A 13642-nucleotide genomic window follows, 5' to 3' on the forward strand; every position below is an offset into this window, starting at 1 on the left:
AAGAACTGCTTGTGGTACAGCTCTAAAGTTCAAGTTTAACTTTCCAGTTTCTCACAGTGACAGGCTCTTGGCACACCCTTTTATGAATGGAGCTCAAGCACTTTTGAGTCGGTCAATAAACCATCACCCCAAGCATGTTAGGAGTTTAAAAAAACTAAAAATATACTGGCAATTCCACAAACAGCTGAAGGTGTGTTCTGGAGGGATTGAGTGACAGGACATCTTGTAAATCTTTACTGTGTGTTTTGCATATAAAATTGATTGAGATGTGTGTTTGGCAGAGACAGGAGGAGGTCCCTCTCCCGCTGTGTGTAGGCTCTATGAATGCTGCACAGATATCAGAAATCATGTAGTGACGAATTAGAGCTATTCTTCCATTAGACACTGCCAAACCATAACTAGTGGTGCAGAACAGAACAGTCATCACACTGCACCTACAATAAGACAGGCATTTAATGGTTGTTAGGAGTCTCTGTACACAGAGCACAGTTTTCTTGATTCTTTGATAAATGAGTTTGTGATTGTGAGCCCAAGTTAGACACACTCTAATTCAGTAGCATCAATCGCTGTACAGTTTGCCTGATGGAAACTGAGCTGTGTATCGACTATTTTCACATACTTTCACTGATTATCCCAATTAACTGTTTTTTAAAAAAAAATATATATAGTGATAATCTGCTATAAGAAAGTGTCTGTCAGTCTGTGGGAAATAAAGAAAAGAAAAGAAAAGAAAAGAAAAGACAAGACAAGAAAAGAAAAAGACTGCTACTACTCATGCTAAACCATCTGAAGGCAAATGGCCGAAGTTGAATTACTTTCTATCTGTCTTTCTGTGCTCCCAAAGCAAATGACTTAATGAAATTCCACAGCTATTAATCTTTGGCTGTACCTCTGAGCTACTATGCCAGTAAGCCACGGAGAGAGGCGGGAATGGGACATGACATTTGACTAATTGTGCTCATTTGAGAACGATCACTGCTCCAATGTATTTGTGATATGCCGCAGAGAAAAACAACGGGGAGAACCCCTGTCAGGCTCATGACCCTCTGTGCTCTCTGGATTCTGTAAATCTGGTAAATATATCCAATTAAAGCCATAATTGCATGAATTAATTAAACTGCAGGGGAGCAAAGGTGAAATTAAAGTTGCTGAAATTTCTCAGTTGGCCCCCTGGATGTGGGTGGTTATAGCTTGGTAGGGCAGGGTTTCTTAAACAGTTAGTTTCCTGTGACCCTCAAAGTGCAATGTAAAACAAACAAACAAACAAACAAACAAACAACAGCACCAACAAAACTATACCAGTGAATTCACTTTTCTTTCCATTTTAACTTTGTCCAACTTTCCTAAGTTCATAATCGCAGCAGATATATATAATAACAATAATGGATTTGGATTACCAAAAGTATCATTCAAATTAAGTCGTTATAAGTCAAAATTATTCAGTGTTTCTTGGAACGCTGCTGTTATTTCTTCAGGAAGAACCCTTTCATGTTGATCAATTAGGATCTCGCACTGTTGTAAAACTTTGGTTGCATATGGAAAAGGAAAACGTTGGAAACACTTTATTACATCAGGCCCTAATAAATAGCAATTTCATCATTATCTAGTAGTTTGCAGCTGACTGATAAAATGTATATAATTATTGAATTTTTATTACTAAATACTAAATATAAACCTTTTGAACATATTGGCACAGTGAGAGCTAAGAAAACAAATAATACACATGCTTCTATATGGTTTTCATCCTTTGTTAATAATGGCTGGTTAAAGGTGAACTGCTAGTCTTACAAGTAATACAAATTTATAGCCACACACCTATTGAGAGAACATATGGTGAGAAGCTGGAAGACTGTTAATGCATATGGAAGCATACAGGAAAGAGAACACATCTGACTGTCTCGAATAGCTGGCAAAAGGCACTGCAATGTTCCCATCGAGGCTCTAGTTACTGCATGGTACTTAGGCATTCATTAATGTCTACAAATTAATAAGACCATTATTAGCAAAGTTAACAACACTGATAAGATATTTGTTAAACTTTTTAAAGACTGTTATTCTGAAGTTTTGCCAGTGTGTTTATTGCAGGTTAAGTTAACTTTTCTGTGAATTGTGGATCTTGCTAGGAAGATTACAGTGAATACATTTCCTGTGAAATAAACTCAGGAAAATCCAATATGTATGACAGCAGCTAATCCGAATGACATTGTCATTGTTGTTCTATCTTGAGTCGGTTGGTCAGTGGTCAGTGTTCTAAAACTACTGACAATACACACAAAACTCATGGAAAAGCAAAGCATTTCTTAATGTGATTATAGCATATTGTTGTATAGCACAAGCATGTTTTTGGAACCCTAATATGGCTGGAATATAGAGGTGAAACTGTAAGATGAAAGAAATGATTCGACAGTTATCACCTTCAGTAACTATAACTAGACAAGAAATTAATTCCTGCATTCTAAAGACAGCTACATATTTGACTGTCAAGACTGTGTTGCTTCCATAGATAGCCTTTTTGAGTGGTCTGTCACTGTAAGACATCTAAAATAAAGTGCCTCAATACAATTGTGATCTTTAGGTTCAACAGATTGTGACAGCCTTTTTATTTAAAAAAAAGAAAGAAAGAAAAAGATTACATTTTAGAATAACGGTGCACGTGGAAAACAGAATTCTCTTCACAGAGCAATAGGGCATTTTGTGCTTTGAGTGTTCATTCGGTTTTTGAGAGATGACCATTTTCAGTTTCATTTGAAGGATTTAAAATATTACGAAAGAAAAGAAGTAAAGAGATCTGCGTAAGGAAGTAAGAGTTGGCTGAAGGCGTTTGATGTGGCAGGCACATTGTCATTAGCTGGAATGTGGCATTTGACCGTGAAGCTCTAAAACAAAAGGCATGTGAGGACTGCAGATCTAAACGGCTCAGCCCTACATTCAAGTAGCCTCTGAGCAATATTGAATGAGGACATTGATCTCCAAAATGCTGATCATGTCCCCGTGCTTCCTGTCCAGAGAAGTCTTCAATTCTGTTCTGTCTTCTGTTCTATTTTAGGCAGTGGAGACATATTCTGATACATGTTAAGCCTCCACCAGTACACTGGGCCATTTGTACAGTCATATATGCACAACCCACTTCTGTCTGTGATATGCAAAGTGCAATTACATGGCTATATAGTTTTGCCTTTGATCTGTACTAATTATAGTTATAAAAGTTCATGGATCTTTATGCCAAAATTAGGTTGTAATGTTGTTTAATTTTCATTTGAGATATTAAACCCGTTGGTGACACCATTGAATCGTGTTGGAAATATCTCAATCACAGTGAATGATCTGATATATAATCTAACTTTGAAAATAAATGTCTAGCTCAGGAGCTAAGGACCAGACTGCATTTTTTTATTTCTCAGCAGATGTTAGCAGACCCTTCTTAACCTTTATAAGGCCAAGATGGGAGACAGCCCAAATTGTTGGAAATACCGAGTGGAAAGAACAGTTGTACATGCTTTCTGGAGCCGACCATTAACGCAAGGGTTTTGGCAGCAGATCCATGACTGCAGTGAGAGGATTATAGACCAACAGTGCCCTTGCTGCCCTCAACTATACATACTGGATAACTATTCGACCAATGAGAAGTTACCTTATTTGGAATTGTAGCAGGATCTTACAGGAATGGAAATCCGGCAGGTTGCCCTCTATAGCAGGTCAGAGTAATTACTTTTAAGAGGCTTTTCCAGGCTACGTTACCCTGGCTAATAAAACTGGTTCATATGTGGACAAAAGAAATAAATATATTACTTACACCAAGAGGTAATAGACCTAAAGAGTTGCCTTATCATACTTCAGTTCTATTTCTAAATCATACCAATAATTTTTCTTTTGTTGTTAATTTAATTACATGGTTTCCTGTATTTATTTTTTTTTTACCTTACTTCTTTGTCTTTTTCACCTTGTATTTCTTAAACAAAACCTTAGTAACATGTTAAGGTAAATTGATGGATTGTCTGTTTGCCATCAACACAGGTTTTTCAACATGAGAATCATTCATTCAAAACAAGATTACAGCAAGTGCCTATCCACAAGTCCTGTTCTGAAATGGCCGTTAAATAGCCATACAACAATAAATGTGAAAGTTTAGTTCTGCCACCTTAAATTACAGTCCACCTGAGCATATTGCAGTTTTGCCACAGTAAATGTTGTTAGTTTTAAATAGAGTACTGTGAGGGTTTTGAATAGTCTACTTTGCCACGCTCCTGCACCATGATCCCTATGACTTAATTTAATGAAGGCCCAATATGTAGACGTGCAAGTTAAAAAAGTGAAAGCAATTAATGAATGAAATGAATTCTGTCTGTTGGCATGAGCTAATTAACAAATCCAGGCGCTTGGAACAAAATCCTACAGAGGACTTTCTAAACTTAAACTATTCACCTTTGATGTGTATCAGTCTGAATAACGCACCTACAGACACTATAAGAAAGTGGATGCCAGTCACATCTGCAATATATTGCACTAACTTCAGATTTTTAATGAATTAACTAGATAGCTAATTAATGTAATATCCTGCATCTATTCAGATGAGTTCACTTGGTTTTGATGAAAGACAGGCCGCTTCTTATGGAAACTCCTGTCAAGAAGAGAAATGTGAAAAAGCAACATGAATAAAGTCACCTTCTAAAATATGCATCCTAGTGTTCTCAGAGACTCGCTCTGTCCAGTGCAGGCTCTGGTGATCACTGTTCATTTACCGGCCATACTAAACTGTCAGCAAAACTGCGGCCTCCTGGCCCCTACCTGTAAATGCCAATGAAGTGTTGACAGGCCGACAGTCTGTGATATGCAGCAGAGGGGAGTGAGGGGGGGGTGTCTAGTTTTCTTTTCAGCACTATTGTGCTCAGTCAGAAAAGCAGTTGCTGGCCTTAGCTACTTTAAGCATTAAGCATTTTTCAGCCAAATAGCTCTGTGCCTTTCAAATGAACTGTGGTTTATATTCATGCACTGTGGTGAAACTGACCTCTACTTCAACCCAAAGTGACCACTTTAGAAACTCTGGGAGTCTGCTCCGTCACACCTGGAGTGTGCTGTGGGTTCAATATCTGTACCCGCTGTCCTTCATTACATATTCAGGCCTGATTCATACAATGGTTATTTCTAAGTAAGGAAGCTTAAGATGACATTAAACAGCAAAATAATTTTCCTAATGAACAGAAAATGTTGTCCTTTTCTGTCCGAAGAGTGTTTGTGAGGTCAGGCATTGATGTTGGACAAGAAAGTCTGGCTTGCAATTAAAGTGTTTAGTGGGCTTGAGGTCAGGGATCTGTGCAGGCCATTGGAGTTCCTCCACAACAGTTTCTTCAGGCCATGTCTTTATGGAGCTCACGTTGTACCCAGGTCACAACCATCCTTTGCCATCGTCACAGAGCTGGAAGCATATAATTGTCTAAAATGTCTTTGCATTAACATTACTCTGGAATGAACGGGCCTAGCCTAAACCCTGAAAGACAACCCTGGCCATTATCCCTCCTCCACCAAGCTCTACTGTTGGCACTATACATTCTTGTAGATAGCATTCTCCTCTCATCAACCCAGATTTGTCCATCAGAATACCAGATAATGATATGTGATTCTTCACTCCACTTAACGTTTCCACTGTTCCAAAATTCAGTGCTGGGTGCTTTACCTCACGCCAGCCAATGCTTGGCATCATGCCTAATGATTTTAGGTTTATGTGCATGTTCTTGGAACATAGAAACCCATTTCATGAAGCTCCTGATGCTGATATTGTACTTCATACAGGGGACAGAAGATTTTTATGTTCTACATACTTCAGTGTTCGGCATGTTTGGTCTAGTGCTTTATGGCTAAACTGTTGGTACTCCACATAAAAAAAGTATACTTTTTGCCATATACTATATCATCAGCTGAAATTATTATTCAGTTATGACCACTTCTAATTATTTCTCTAGTGTATTCAAAAATAAGAATTTTACAGATATCAGAGTCATAAATGCACAATAAACTTGTACCCATATTGCATTTGGCATTTTAATAAATTTGAGCCCAAACAGATTTCTTACTTTTCAGTGCTGTTAAAGTTAAGTGTACACTGCGCGGTGTATTTAGCAGTTCACTGCCACTGCCTGGTCCTCCTGATAAATGTTGTTCTCCCCATAAATTTTGAGGGAGGCGAGCCCCATTTGTCTCAGCACAAGCCTTTTTTTTATTTGTATTTTATTCAGAGCTGGTCAAAGCTGGCTTTGGGAGCACATCTTAATAAGTGAAACTCCTTGGTAGGAATTTTTAGCACCATTTAGTAGTACTAGAGGAATTCAAAGATTTTTTTGTGAATGCAGGGCCTGATATCAAAAACCCTCGAAAAGAGTCTTCACCCCACTCTGAGGCGCACATACACATCCCTTGCCTTCTCGTCCTTTCTTCTGAAGGCCTTATCAGTAGCTGGTCTCTGCCTGTTCATGAATCTGTCACAATACCCATTGAAAATGTGAGTGATGTCGAATACGGCCTTGTGCAAAATTCTCTCTGTGGGTAGCAACATCCCGCTTCTCCCTCCAAGCTAGTACAGAGGGACTCATCATGACAGCCAGCCTTCACCATTTCTTAGGGCTCAGCTGCATACATTTGCTGTGAGATCCAGCACACCTGGATTAAGAACAAATACTTGTTATAACAGATGATTTTAATTCACACCTGTTGTCAGAGATGTCTGCTACCACTTAACATGCTTGTGTTGTGCTAGGTCTGACCAGTTGATTCATGAGTTTTAAATATGAATTTAAAAAAAGTCACATTATTACAAATGGATATAAAAAACATATAGTGATAATTTCCCCCCAAATATACTATTAATGAATACAACCCCTTATCATGGTACACCCCCCACTCCCTCCCTGCTGACAGCTACCGGCATGCGGCAGCACAGGTGAACTTGTGTTTATGTTGAGCTTGTGTTTGTCCACACCTCCCTCAGGTGGTGGGTATTAGCTATCAGCAGTCACACCACCCGGGGCTTGTTATGTTATTATATTTAGTCCCATTTGGTTTCCATGACCGTTGTTGATCATTAATGTTACATTGGCTTTCTTTGTTGCAGTTCGTGCACTTTTATGTTTGGTTTCGTTTTTGTTACTTTAATTAAGCGCTTCAGTTGAAGTCTCATTTGCTTCTCTTTGTTTCTTTCTGTCTGCAAGTTCTTACCCCTCAACACCCCCATGTCAGGGATATGATAAGCACATAGGAGTAAGTTTTACATCACCCATAAAAATGAGGTTAAGGCATTTCCTTTGTTAGATTTAAAACAGCCAGTGGAACCACTCTGTGAGCACCAAGAACAAAACAAAAGCTACAGCTGGAACATATCACAGTTGAAAATAAACTAGAAATGTTGAATCTTAAGATGGAGTTTGAATATCATCTGAAGGCTATAGCAACCTTCCTAAGGGGTTTGTGAAAGTGGCTGAACTGCTGGAGAGTCCTCGAACATCTCGACAAATTGAGTTTGACACAGGTCAGTGCAGTGACAAGCATGAATCAGTGATGCCTTTAACCACCAGCAAATCAAAATGAGTGCTGAGTGGTGAGTGCCTTTTATCTTCTTTTAGAACTGTTTGTTTTAGCCGTAATCATCCAATGAGCATCGTGCTGAGCAGGGATGTTGGTGCAGTGGTCCTTGCTCTGTAACTTTGTGTTCTCTCATTAGGGCTGTTTTGCGTTTGGTGTCATTGGAGTGGACTGACTGGATTGGGGAGGATGTAGTAAATGCTTTATTTTACTCCCAGGAGTGCCCAAAAATTAACTGCACCAAATGTCATAGAATGAAAAAGAGGATCCCAGATGTGTCAAATATGTATCAACAAAACTGGTTCAAGATGGAATTCAGAAAGCATCTGCTTCTGAGCATTTTTAAATGTGATGGCAACCTCTGCCACGAGCACTTGTGGACAGCTACATCTACATAATGACATGTCTCTGTGGCAAATTAGAGGAGTACTGAAGGAAGAAGGAAGAGAGAGAAGGAAAATGGACAGTAGGTACCAATAGACACCAAAACAGAAAACCAAGCATTTCCAGGGATGGAACACATCTAGGCTTAAGATGTCACGTCCAAAAGGCAACAGAAAGGCAGGACAAAATAGTACTGAATCACCACCCTTAGACTAGATAATGAATATCACACAGTCCAGTCCTTCAGGGATAAGACTGGAAATCAAGAATTAGAAAAAACTGACAATTAAATTTAAAAAATGAACTTTTAAATTTTGTTACATAACAGAATAGAAGTAAAATGAAATACCAGAGCCATGAAGTTCAAACATCAGCAGAACATAGCAGCAAAGTGTTATCTGTAAGCTATATGTTGAAAATAATTTATTTTAATTTCAATGTACATGTAAGATAATAAACATTTCCATGCCTTTTGGCCTTCACTCATATAAGTGGCTTTACGACAGACAGTAGTAAATAAATTTATTTTTGTATGCACAAGGGTGGGCTCCATGCTAACTGTGCACTCTATGACTCTTTACACTGTGGCTCTTACATTGGTTCTGACTCAGCCTCTGTGTTAGTATAAAGTGTGAAGACATAACAACTTGCTCTGAATCACATCACCGACATCTCTGAGGCTCTCGACAATGGAATTGTAATTCCAACCACTCTCTTAATTTATAAATAGTCTACTTTGTCAACAGTGCTCTGAATTTACTTTGAATTTAATCACATTGGTGCTCCAAATTCAGCAAGTTGTTGCAATTACTGCTTGGTTTTTCAGACTACCACATTTTCACTAACAATAACATTACAATAACCTACAAATCTTTTTCTCTACTCCTCTTGATAATTTCCATTTCTGTTTTTAAGTGTTTGGTATAGCTAGCTAACATTTTCCCCAGCATTACCGTCTACAAGCCCATTCTGACTTGAATCTCATTTCCATGAGTTTGCAGTCTATCATTACTTCATATCATATAGAGTTCTCATAAATTGCCATCCTCATGATCGACAAGCTCTTGTATGAGTGGTGCTACATATTATAGCCTCATTAGACACCTGCCAACAGTGTGTCATTTACCCATGAATGAAGAATATGATTTATTCATTCTGTTTGTCAATAAACAATCTTTGTTGTGGCTTTGTTAAATCTAGATGTGGAATTGGCACTGACACATCTATTGGCCTGGTTTAGTTGTAAGTAACCATGTGTTGTGATGGATGTGTGCTTGTCATAATTAAATTCAAAGTTTGTTTACTTTCATAAATAAGGTATGCAGGTTTGTTTTCACAGGCAGAGAATGTATTGCAAATTTTCCGCAACAACAGAAGACATACCTTTTTGTCACCGCTGATGAGAAGCACTTCCAATTCAAAACTTTTATTTTGGAGCAGATTTTAGAGTAAGGACTGTCTGTATATGGATTTTTGCATATTAATTCATACTATGCTTTGTGGATTACCTAGTAGTCTATAGGTTGCTGCAATATTTAATTGCAATATTATAACCATATCATACCTTACTCTTAATTAGTGCTATAGGGCTTTTCACCTCATAGAGCCAATTTATTTAGGAAGGCCTTGCTTCATGGAAACATCACCAGAGACTGGCCATTAATAACAAGTAAATGTCTCTTCCCACAGCTGAGACACCTGAGACAGAAAAGAAGAGAAACATGACTAAACAAAAGAGAATAGATAAAGAAAACCATTTTGGAGAACTGAAGGGAAAGCATGAATATGAGCAGAAACAAGAGGTACTAAAGAAATAACAACAAACAGAAGAAACACTTAGAGGACTGGAAAAAAATTATGGAGATAAAGATTGCAAAGCTTGAGGAAATAGAGAGGAATCTTTTAAAATGAAGATAAAAAGATAAGTACAGATTGCCCTGGAGGTTCAGAAAGAAAAGCAGAGGAAGCAGAGTATGGAATAGCTGCTAAAGGAGCTGGAGATGCCTAGAGAGCAGGAAAGAACCCTCAGAGATCAAGCTGGCCTGGATTTCTGCTCACCATTGCGGATCTCCTCAACCCTAGCCCTGGCCCTGCAGAAGAGCAATCATCCACACACTTCACAGCTTTAACCACTGCACATTTAAGCCCAGAGAACAGTGTGGGGGTGGGAGCAGATCTGAGGGACCCCTTCCAGAGACTCAGGCTTTCCTTGGCCAAAAGCCAGGGAGGAAGCTAAAGAGGCTCAGGCTCAGACTAATGACTTATAGGAACACACAGATGACAAGATAATGGTGAGACTAGCCATGATACTGGGGCTGGGATGGGACTCAGACTTAAATAAGATACACAGCAGGATTGTTGGAATAATTTGTTTAAAAAAAAGAAGAAGAAGAAAGAACAATTGCAGCAGACAAGAGCCTAAAGAGGCAGGAGCAATACAGTCTCTCATGAACTAGTCTATAGTGTAAAGTCCCAGTGTTCCAAATGACCAGAATAATTGAAAGAAACTGGTAAAGAAGAGCGAAAAGCAAAAGGTCAATATTTCCAAGCTCCATGTAGAGGCCGATGAAGATGGGAGCCACTTGCTTGACAAAGAGGAATGCAGAAATTCCTATCCTAACTATGTCATTTAGAATTAAATGAATAGTCAACATTTAGTTGAAAGGCCTGAAACTTCATTTTTCTTTCATTCCATATACAAAGCTATATGCCTCTACCTATTCTTGCTTAAGTTAAACACACTGGCTATTATCTCTTTATAAACCTCATTTTTCCCCATTTACCGTGCGTCTTTCTTCCTTCTTTTTTTGCCAGTGTGGATGTGAAATGCTCTTTTATTGCTCCAAACTAAATTTCTCCTGTTGTTCCAAATATACAACAAAATAAGGAACATGCTGATTACTTGAACAATGGAAGCATTCTATGCGAGCTCCAATTCACCATTTCATTTACACTACATCAGTGCCACCTCAGAGATGTCTTTGCTATTGTGGGGTGAGGTGGTTCAGAATATATAATTTATGTCTTTATGTCTTGATTCTGAAATGTATGCCAGCACACAGCTTCCTAAACTCAGAAGGCCACCTGATTCACTTGAATATAACATGGAGGCATACTTACCTCAGACAGTTGTACTGAGTGTTCTAGCAAGGAAAAATGAGGGACTGAAAAATAAGAGAAATAAGTTTGTTCTGGATGCAGCAGAACCTAAATGACAGAGATGAAACAAATCAGGTTTTAGCAGTGATGGCAGGTGAGTCAATCCATAGTAATCAGCGAGACTGTATTGAGCTCTCTGCTTCCTGGATCCCTGATCGCTGAGCAAAATACATGCACCTGTCATCCATTTTCTACAACTCAGTGGAGGAGTGACCCTTAATGTCCACATGACATGTGCCACCTCATTTTGCATGCTGATGGCAAAGGTTGCATTAACTCCCAAGCACACACTGTCATCTTTAAGTAACTCAACAGCAAAAGAGGTTTTTCAGCTCTAGGATAGTGCCTCCAACATGAAGCAATGACTGTGAGGTCAAAGGGCAGAGTCTGCATTAATTTGAGGGCACATCTATATAGGATGAAGCATAAGAATAGCCCTTTTTGTACATGGAAATTCCTATGAATAAAAGCTAACATTCTGTACTTTGACCTTATAGTAATTGTTTCATTTCAGAATCAATGTGTTGGAGTACAGGAGCAAAGCAATTAAAATGGTGTCACTGTCCAATTACTGCATGTCAGTGACTGCCATAGCTCTGGATGTACAGGGGACAGGTACATGGTGAAATTTAAATGTGAACTTTACTTAAAACACTACAAGTGCATGAATATTATATCATACCAGTAACAGTAGGCAAGGGTTTATTTAATTACCTTTTACTATTTTTTGTAATATTTTATAATAATGTTCTGTTAATTCAGTTTTAGCAACACTGAAGCAAAATCGGTGGTCTTCATCTCTTTTCATCTCAACACATCTTTGTTCTTAAAGCATCATAATCTCCACAGAGGTACACAGTGTCATAATCTACAGAGTATTCTACTGTACTCTGGATCTGCATATTAAACATCCCTTGCTAATATTTAAAGGGATGAGAATTAGGTTTTAAAAGAATCTCTGTTTTGCCCAAAATAATTATTGATATTCCACCAAACAGCAGGGGTAAACAGTAGAGAGCTCTCTCCTACTTAAATGGGAAAATACATATTCCACCAATGATGAGAGAAGTTATAATGAAATACTGTCCAGTTCTGTTTGCCTACATAGTAATAATAGCCTGGAGGCACTGGAATCTAAAGTCTGAAATGCTGTCTCATCTGTCTCCTGCTACTTATGAATGTTCTGCAGCCTGCTGCCAGCCTCTCAAAGGGAAGGCTTATTACTTTCTGTCTCTTGGATTGCACCACTCAATAAGTTTGTAAGAGCAAATACCACTTCATTATATGGTTTAATTGGCAAAATAACCCCCCTAATTCTTCACTGGACGTGTTTGCACTAGACAGAATGACATCACACGGGCAAGTGAAATGGGTACACAGCAAAAAATAGAAAAAAGAAGATGAACAAATGAAAGAAAAAGAGTGTTGAATTTGCACCTGGCCTGCAGTGTCTATATAACACCAGCTGAACATATATAAGCCATAGAAGGTTAGTTAAACATTAGGTGTTAATTCGCCATTGGGATCTTTGATATGTACAGTAAATTCATTAAAGCCAGTTGGTCATGCTTCTAGATGTTTTCAGGCAAGGTCAATTAGATCATTGAGAACAGAGCAGCACATAGTCATTTATGTGCTGTTTGCTGGTTAAAATTTTACACATAGTCTGTCAAAATGTGATAACCCATTCATATGTTCACCAAACATGGGACATCCCACTCATCCATTCATCAAAGAAGACACAGACATATGGCTGTTTCCTACAATGGTGGTGGTGGTGGGGGGGTCCTCTGTGCAGCTGTTGTACATTAATAGTGGTAGGGTGTAAAGACATAGTGGAAGCTTGGCTTTTAGAATCTGGCCTTTGTTTGCATTTGATGTGACTGATGGGTTTTCTGTGCACCAGTTTTGGCAAGGGCTTTGTTTATTTATGTTAATGTGTCTGCTGACCTGTTGGTCCTTAATCTAACTGAGGAAATGGCATTCAGAACAGCAGGGTGTGATCCTCCGATTGTAATTCAATGAATCCTTGCGTGGAACCTTTCCAACATTAAACACACAAGACAAATGGAAGTGTAAGTAGAATGTCTACTTCTGTGGCAGCTGGCCTATGTTTACTAAGGCTTCCACAGACATTTTTGCTGAAGATTGCCATCATTTCTTTCATTGTGATCTTGTTAACAAGGTTGGCTTTTGTTTTTTGTTTTTTTTTTGTCGTCATAATGCTGATGTCATCAGTGCCCCTGTACAATGGTTCTCTTGGCTCTCTTGGCTCTTCTTTCAACTGCATTTATTTATTTTTTGTGTGTACTTGCTTATTAAGTATTTATTTCTCTGATTGTTTTGTTTCTTTATTAAGGAGTCTGTCCTCTGCTAAGAAAATTGTATATTTAAAGTGCATGTTATATTACACATCAGACTTATATTTACTTTTGTCAGATTCTATGATTCAGCAATTTTTTATATACTCATTATGCTGTTTACACATAAGCCCCAATGGTTAAAGGTGTGCATTTAAAAGCCCTTGGAC

Source organism: Electrophorus electricus, chromosome 6 (assembly GCF_041902795.1).
Source record: "Electrophorus electricus isolate QZ-2024a chromosome 6, ASM4190279v1, whole genome shotgun sequence".
Classification (NCBI taxonomy): Eukaryota; Metazoa; Chordata; class Actinopteri; order Gymnotiformes; family Gymnotidae; genus Electrophorus; species Electrophorus electricus.